The sequence below is a fragment of the Gavialis gangeticus genome, unplaced genomic scaffold, assembly GCF_001723915.1.
Source record: "Gavialis gangeticus isolate Ggan-Ray unplaced genomic scaffold, GavGan_comp1, whole genome shotgun sequence".
Lineage (NCBI taxonomy): Eukaryota > Metazoa > Chordata > Crocodylia > Gavialidae > Gavialis > Gavialis gangeticus.
This window is the reverse complement of record NW_017729024.1, coordinates 165,019,537-165,027,049: the sequence shown is the minus strand read 5'-3', so window position 1 is coordinate 165,027,049 and position 7,513 is coordinate 165,019,537.

Genomic DNA, 7,513 nt, shown 5'->3' with positions numbered 1-7,513 from the left:
TCCTTCGCCCCCTCTTCGAACACAGCCCCGAGGGCCAAGGGCTGCAGGCAGGGAGGAGGGCCCCAGCCCAGGCCTGTGCCCAAAGCCCTGGGGGTTGCCCAGAGCTGGCCCAGACCCAACACTGCCTGAGTGTGCCCAGAGCCTGCGCCAGTTGCCGGCAGCAGTGTGCCCCATGCCTCGCCCCAGCTGCTGACTCCCAGCCCCATTGCTCAGCAGGCAGTAGGCAGAGGCAGAGGCAGGGGCTCCCCAGCCCCCTCCGCAGGCACTACTGAGCTCCTGGGGGCAGCACTGGAAGCCTCTGCTGCTCCTGGTACGTCCAGATCTCTGCACCCTTCCAGGGAGAGGCACAACACGTGTGCGCGGGCAGGGGAGCAGGCTGCATTGCAGTCACCCCCTCATACGGCCCTGCAGCGGGGGGTGGGGAGGCACAGACAGACACACCTGGGCAGGTGGGGGTGGGGCTACCTGAGTGGGTGGGACTCTGGGGGTGGGGCTACAGCAGTGGGCAGGGCCTTGTGGGACCAGAGCTCTATAAAGAGCCCTGGGGCTGGGGGCCAGAGGCTGCTGTGGGCTGGAGCTGGTGCTAGGTGGAGGTAAGAGGGGGAGCGGGAGCTGCTGCAGCCTGGGCATGAGGCTAGAGAGCAGGGTCCTGGCCAGAGCCCCTGTCTACACTAGAGCAGGATCCTGGGGCGGGGGGCTGGGGCCTGCCTGTCTCCATGCACATGAGGAAGGGCTAAGCCCTGCTGTCTCTGCAGGTGCCCCCCCCTCCACTCCCCGGTCTCCTGGGCAGGAGCCCTGCACCCCCTGGGCACCTCTCCCTGGACAGGGCCAGAGGGTGCAAGAGGAGGTGGGTAAAACATCCCCCTCTCCCCAGCATGCCTCCCCCCTGCCCAGCCTGGCCATGACCCAGGCCTGGGGGTGCCTCCTTCTCCCCTCCTGGGATGTGGCTGCAGGCCAGGAAGGGGGATCTCACGTCCAAGCTGGATGGCTCTTTCCCCTGTCCCTGCTGCCAGCCCTGGGCTGAAGTTGGGCCCCGGTGTCCCAGGTGGGTTCCTGGCTGAATTGCAGGGCCCTGGGCTCGCCCTAGCCAGTTCAGAGCCAGCAAGGGGGTGGTCTGAGCCTGGCTCTTCACTGGAAACACCCCTACCCTGCTTGCCAGGCTCCTGTGCCCCCATCTCCAGGTGCTGACACTGCATCTCATGCTCTTCCCCTTGCAGATGCCCTTTTTCCAAGGCTGGGCGGTCACTGGGATGCGCAGCAGCACCATGGGCTCTCCGCCGCAGCAGGCACTGGACTCCCTCACCCCTGGCAGGCCCCTGCAGGATGCTGGCATGCACAGAGGTGCGTGGACCGGTCCCCAGCCTGAGCGAGGGGGAGATGGGGGAGCTTCTAGCACAGGCGAGTTGCAGGGGCCTGGGTCACAGCTGCAGCTCCAGGTGCTGGGGAAGGTAGAGCAGCCCTGACCCCTTCCCTCTGTCTCTGCTCCAGGCAGCTCAAGGAAGCTGCCTCCAATTCACCACCTCCAGCTTCCCCAGTCCCAGGGTGATGCCCTAAGCCAGTTCGGGGCCATCTCTGGGCTGGGGTGGAGCAGAGGGGCTAGTTGCACTGAGCCCTGCAGAAAGCCCAGAGCAGCCTGGAGCAGAGCAGAGCACGGGCAGCGTCTCACCGGGGCACGGGCACCCCTGCCAGGTGCTGCTGTGGGGAGGCGTGGGAGCCTTCCTGGCCTCCGGGCTGCCGTCGCTGTCGGTACTGGGGCTGCTCGAGTCTGCGCGCCTGGAAGCAGCCTCCCAGTGTCCAGGTGTGCCACAGAAAACGGCTCAAATCCGTGTCCGGTGGTAGAGCTCGGAGAGGCGTGCTGTCACCCGGGCAGTGCCCCAGCTGCCTGCTTCGGCCACGAGCCCGAAGGATGCATGTCTCGGACCACGCAGCACGTGAGCCAGGCTCCCTGAGCTATGATCAAGTCTCACAGCCTTGGCACTTATGGCTGAAGGGCCCTAGTCTCAGAGCTTCCTAGACCCCAAGTGCTGGAGGCTGCAAGGGAGAGGGGAGCAGGGGAAAACCCTGCTTGGATCCAGCTCGCTCCCCATCCAGCCTCTGCTGGAGACTGGGCACAATAAACCTAGGTCTGAACAAGGGCAGGGCAGCGCTTAAGTCTCATGCTGAATTCTCTGTTGATGCCCAGGTCCGCAGCCCTGCATGTGCAGGTCCTTGCCTGCCTGCTTCGTCTGTGCTCCTGCTGCTTTCTTCTCAAGCTGGAGTCTTTGCTTGCTTTTTACTTCCCAGCCGGTGGCTGCTGTTGCTGGTCCCTTGGGAGCAGCCTCTTTGCTCCTGAGCGTGTCTGTTTCACCTTTCTATTTGGGTCATTCAGTGGTTGGCGAGGCCAGCTCTTCCTGAGCTCCTTCTCAGACCCTTAGTTCTACAGGAAAATCTGCTCCATATTTTTCTTGTGCTCAAAAAACGCAGGAAAGCTAAGAGCTGGCCCTTCCCGAGGGGGGGGGGGGGGCTCGAGTCTAACAAGGGGCACCTGGAGTCTGCAGAGGTTGAGAACCACTGCCTTAGTCTCTCCAGAAGTGCTGCAGATGCTGCCCCAACCATGCCTGGACCCTCACCTTGGGCTGGGAGGTGGGAGCAGGGCACTGCTTGTTGCTTGCCCAGAGCACCCCGAGTTAGGCTGGGCCACGGTGGGCCCACGTCCCTGCCTGCCCCTGTCCCTACCTTCTCTCTGCCCCTGCAGCGTGGCTGGAGGTGCAGGCAAGAGGGGAGGGTGCTGTGGTGCCTGCCTGGGAGACATCTCTGCAGCACTGGCAGGCCCGTGCCCCGCTGGAGTGGGACCTCGCCTGCCGGGCTGGGCAGGACCCCACCACCCACCTCCCATCTGGCCTGGGGCAGCCCAGGCCCCTGTGGCACCGAGAAATCCACGCCGGGTCCCAGCTAGAGGACGATTTGGGCTGTGGGGAAGCAGAAGCCCAGGAGCTGCTCCTAGCAGGTGCTGTGTGTTTGAACCCCAATGAGAGCGATGCCCAGCTGGTTCTGGGGGAGGTGGAGGGGATGGAGGGCATCCTTTCCCTGTGGGCTGCCCCTGAAGTGCTCGGGGCTGCCTGCTCCTGGCACCCACCCCCTTGGCGGCAGGGGTGGGCAAGCTGCTGTGGTGCAGCCCTAAACCATGAGCTGTGCTGCACTGCGGTGACCAGCGTTGAGCCCACTGCTTCTGCTGCCTGGATGGGTCCGATCCAGCAAAGCGGGGCTGGGCTGTGTCCTGACACCTGTCCCCTCCTCTCCCTGCAGGCCTGGACGATGACCAGGGCAGCTGGGGCAACAGCATCCCGCTGCCTGGCACGGATGCCTCCCCCTGCCTCCCGGCCTCCCCCCACGGCACAGACACCCCGGGCGGCTCAAAAAGAACAAATCCAGACAGCTGCTCCCCGCAGCCCAGGAAGAAGCAGCGGGGGGAAGCTCTGCCTGGCGCTGCCCAGCTGCTGGAGCTACCTGGTGGGGGTGCCCTGCTGGCTCCTGCTGTGCCCCCACCTCTCCCCCTGCCCGCCTGGCCTGGGGTATGCCAACCGGCCTGGCCCCTGCGTAGCCGGCCGGTGCCCCAGGGGCCTCTCGCTCTGCTGCTCCCCATCCAGCTCCCGTCCCCTCCCTGCCAGCACCAGCAGGCCCCGGCTGCCCCGCTGCCCTCCCAGCACCCCTCGGCACGGCCCGACTCGCCCTCCGCCCTCCTCAACGCCCGCCTGCTGCTGCGGGCGCTCCGATGGTCCCTCACCGCCACCACGCTGGCCTGAGGGCTCAGCCCCAAGCCCCTGGGCTGCAGCTGGCTAGGGGGTCGTAGCAGCCTGGGGGCATGGAGCCCCCTCTTTCTGAGGGGTTGGGGGTGGAGAGGGGTTGAGGAGTGGGTGTTGTGCTGAGTTCTTGGTCTCTGCAGCCCTTGGAGGGGGTGATACCTCCCTGGGTCAGGGCCCCAGGTCTCGGTGCTCCAGGCTGCAAAGCGTTTCCTACAGTCCTGGGATGCAGCTCAGAGCACCGGGGGAGCCCCATTGTTGCCAGGTGGGCAATGCAGTCCCCATGCCATCAGGCTAACCTCGCCATGCCTCAGTTTCCCCTCAGTCCCTTTGGTGTTTTGCCTGCTGCGGAGCAGCCGGACACATGAGCCAAGGGCCACTTGCTGCCCTGTCACCCAAGTGCCCCTGCTTGGGGTGGGGGGCATGTGTGGCTCCTTAGGGAACCTCTTCTCCCCCACACTGGGACCCTCTGGGTACAAATGAAGCCTCTTAGCAGCTACTGGAGTGGCGGTGAGGGTAGGCCCCCCACCCCTTGGCTGGGAGCATGCGAGCAGCCAGCCCACTGCTGCAAGGGGAGGTGAGAGAACCCAGGTGTCCCTGAGCGGTAGGCAGGGATGTGCACGTGCAGCAGCTGGACCTCAGTGGGGAGAGCACGGCATCCCTGGACGTGGCTGGGCCTGGCCCCAGGACCTCCAGGGCTGGCAAGCTCCATGGGCAGGGCTGTGTGGCCCCGGCTCTTCCCAGCACCCTGGCTGGACTTGTGGCTAATTCAGTGCTGCTTTTCCTGCAGCTGGAACTGACCAGCTTGAACCAGAGGGGCCTGTGCCCAGCTGAGCTGCAGGAAATGAAGGGGGGCCAAGAATGGTGCAGGAGAAGGCAGACGGGGGAGGCATCCAGCCCACACTAGGGGAGGCAGGAACCCAGCCCCAAAAGTGGGCTTCAGCTTAGCAGCGGGGAGTTGTCGCCTTCCCAAAATGGGCTGCCCCAGACTGCTGCTCTGCAGCCCCGAGCTACGCTCCTTCTGCTCCATGTGTCAGGGGGGTCCTCAGGGGCGCTGGGTGTTGCAGCCCAGGCTGGGGCCAGGGACTGGGCTGTGCCAATGCTCCTGCTGGCACCAACCCTGCAGGGTCTTGGCTGGAGGGTCTCACCCCTGCCCTTGGGCTCGGACTGATGCTGCACAGGGGGCAGGAAGGGATTTTGTCCCTGTTCAGTCTGGTCTGGACTGCGGGGGTTTGCCTTCCTCTGTAGCGGGGGCACAGCCTCTGCCTGGGGTCTCTGGAGCATCTATGAACCCCCTTTGCAGCAGCAGGATGTTGGCAGCTGCAGCCCTCCTGCTTTCCTTGCAGCAGGGTCGGGGGTGATACCTGGGGCTGTGTCAGGGTGATGTATCATGATGCTCAAAGGCTGGACACCGGATGCGTCTGGGCTGGTTGGGACAGCTGATCCTGCCTTAGGTCCCTGCCAGTCGCACAGCTCTATGGTTTCTACGTGCTCTTGGCCTCATTTAAGGTCTGGGCCAGACAGCAAGCCCCACTGACGCATTACGGGAAGGAATCCACGGGTTGCATGTGAGCTGGGGTCCAATGCAGGCTTCACTGTCTCAGCTCAGGGAGGAAGGGTTGGGGTGGGATAACAGCCCTCAGGAGGCAGTTAACCACCTTCAGGGCTCGGTAGAGCCTGTTCACCCTGCCTAGCTCAAAGGACGAGGGGCTAAGAAGAGGGGATGCAGCTGGCCACAAGATGCAGGAATGAGGTTCACGGGGGCCTCAGCAGAGGAGGTGGGAAGAAGAGGAGCGAGGGATGCCTGCACGAGCCCTGGAGACAACTTGCTGGGGCTGGAGAACAAGGCCGGGACCCCGCTGGGAGCGCTGCCTGTGGAGGGCAAGCAGCCAAGGGGAAGACCAGCTGCAGAAGGATGCAGGGATTCGGGCTCGTGGGAGGTCATCCTGCCTCAGAAAGGAGGGGGAAGGAAGGAGTTTGGGTCTTGCAGGAGCTGGGCTAGAGAGCACGGCACACTGGGACTTTAACCATGCTTTTGCTGAGCCAGGTCTTCACTTCTCACCCCTGAACTAGCCCCATAGCGGGGCCCTGCCACAGGCCTGGTGACACTTTAAATAGTCAGTTCCCCTGACACAAGCAGGCTCCTTCCTGAGTCTGGCAAAAGTTACAAACATCCCAGTGCTGCACTAGCCCCAGCTCCAAGTCCTCATGCTGGGCCAGAGGCTGCAGAGCTGAAGTGGGGACTGCTGCTTGGCCAGCTGGGCACAGGGGCCCTGTGATAAAAGGGCAAGAGGCCCCAGGGCCAGGTCCCACCCAGAGCGTATGCCCCTGACAGGGTTAGCCCAGGTTTAATGCCTCTCACCCCATGCCTGTTTTCCACCACAACCCTCAAGGGGTGAGGGGGTAAGCGCAGCGAAGGGCAAGAGGACGTTGATGGCAACAAGCTGGTTGCACTCAGGAGAGAGTGCTCCTGCAGAGCCAGGGGGCAGGCTGCAGTGAAGCCTGGCCACTGGCAGGATTGGCCCGGTCTTCGCCCACTCTGATCTAGGATGCCTCCCCTCCGGGGACCTGCTCCATGCCACAGCTGTCTCTGTGCCAGCCCACGCAGTGGCTGAGTGAAGCGCGCTCCCTCTGCTGCGCCGCGTCACTCCTTGTTACACCCACGCAGCACCACAGCAGCTGAGGCCTCGGTGATGCCCATGCTTATCAGCTGTTCTCGCCTCTCCCCCACCGCCTGGCTTGGTCTGGCTGCAGGAACGCGGCCCAGCCGTGCAGTTCCTTTGCAGGGCTCCAACCTCCTCCAGAGCCAGCACCACAGGAGGAGCCAGAAGCACAGAGAGCAGGTGCATTCCCCAGAAGAACTGCGGTACCATTATGGATGCCAATCCAGGGCAAGCTTAGTTTAACCCTCCAGGGCTGGCTACCTTCTTCCTACACAAGCTACTCAGTGGCCATGGTTGCTGTTTCCAGTTACGGACAGTTGCCCACAGTGTTAGCCACTAGTGCCCAGGTAAGCACCAGCCCCCAGCTCCTGACTACACCTAGCTGACTCCGAATCAGTCAGGCTGACAGGGAGATTCCATCTAGTCCAACCTCCTGCTCCAGGCAGCACCAGCCCTGCGCTAACCATCCCACACAAATCCATTGCCTGATCCGTCACTAAAATTCCGTTCAACCCTGTCACAGAGCTGCAAGACGCAGCACCCGCTCCTGCCCCAGGTAAACCAGGGATGAGGCTGTCAGCATCCTCCTGCTGCACTCGAGACCCCAGGCAGAGGCCATGCCCCCACTACAGAGGAAGGCAAAATCCCACCCCCAGTGCCTACCACTGTGACCAGGAAGGGAAATTCCTCCCTGAACCCAATGCAGTGTCAGTCCGACCCTTAGCAGAGGGGCAAGACCCTCTAAGCCAGGAACCTGCAGGGTTGAGTCCAAGCAGGAGCACTGGCACAGCCCAGTCCCATCCCCAGCCTGGGCTGCAGCAGCACCCCATACTGGCACGTGTAGCACCAGCAAAGCCCAGAAGCCTGGGAAATCCCCGATCAAAGCCTGTCCAGCCTCTTCTGAAACACCACAACAGTGGAGGTGGGGGGGTTGCTTTCCTCTATGGCAGGGGTTGCGGCTTCCTCTTGAGTGTATATAAACGACCTCTGCAGCAGCAGGACATTGGCAGCTGTGGTCCCCTGCTTTAGCTGTGGCAGGTTTAGGTGTCACGTCTCGTGCCGTGCCAGGGT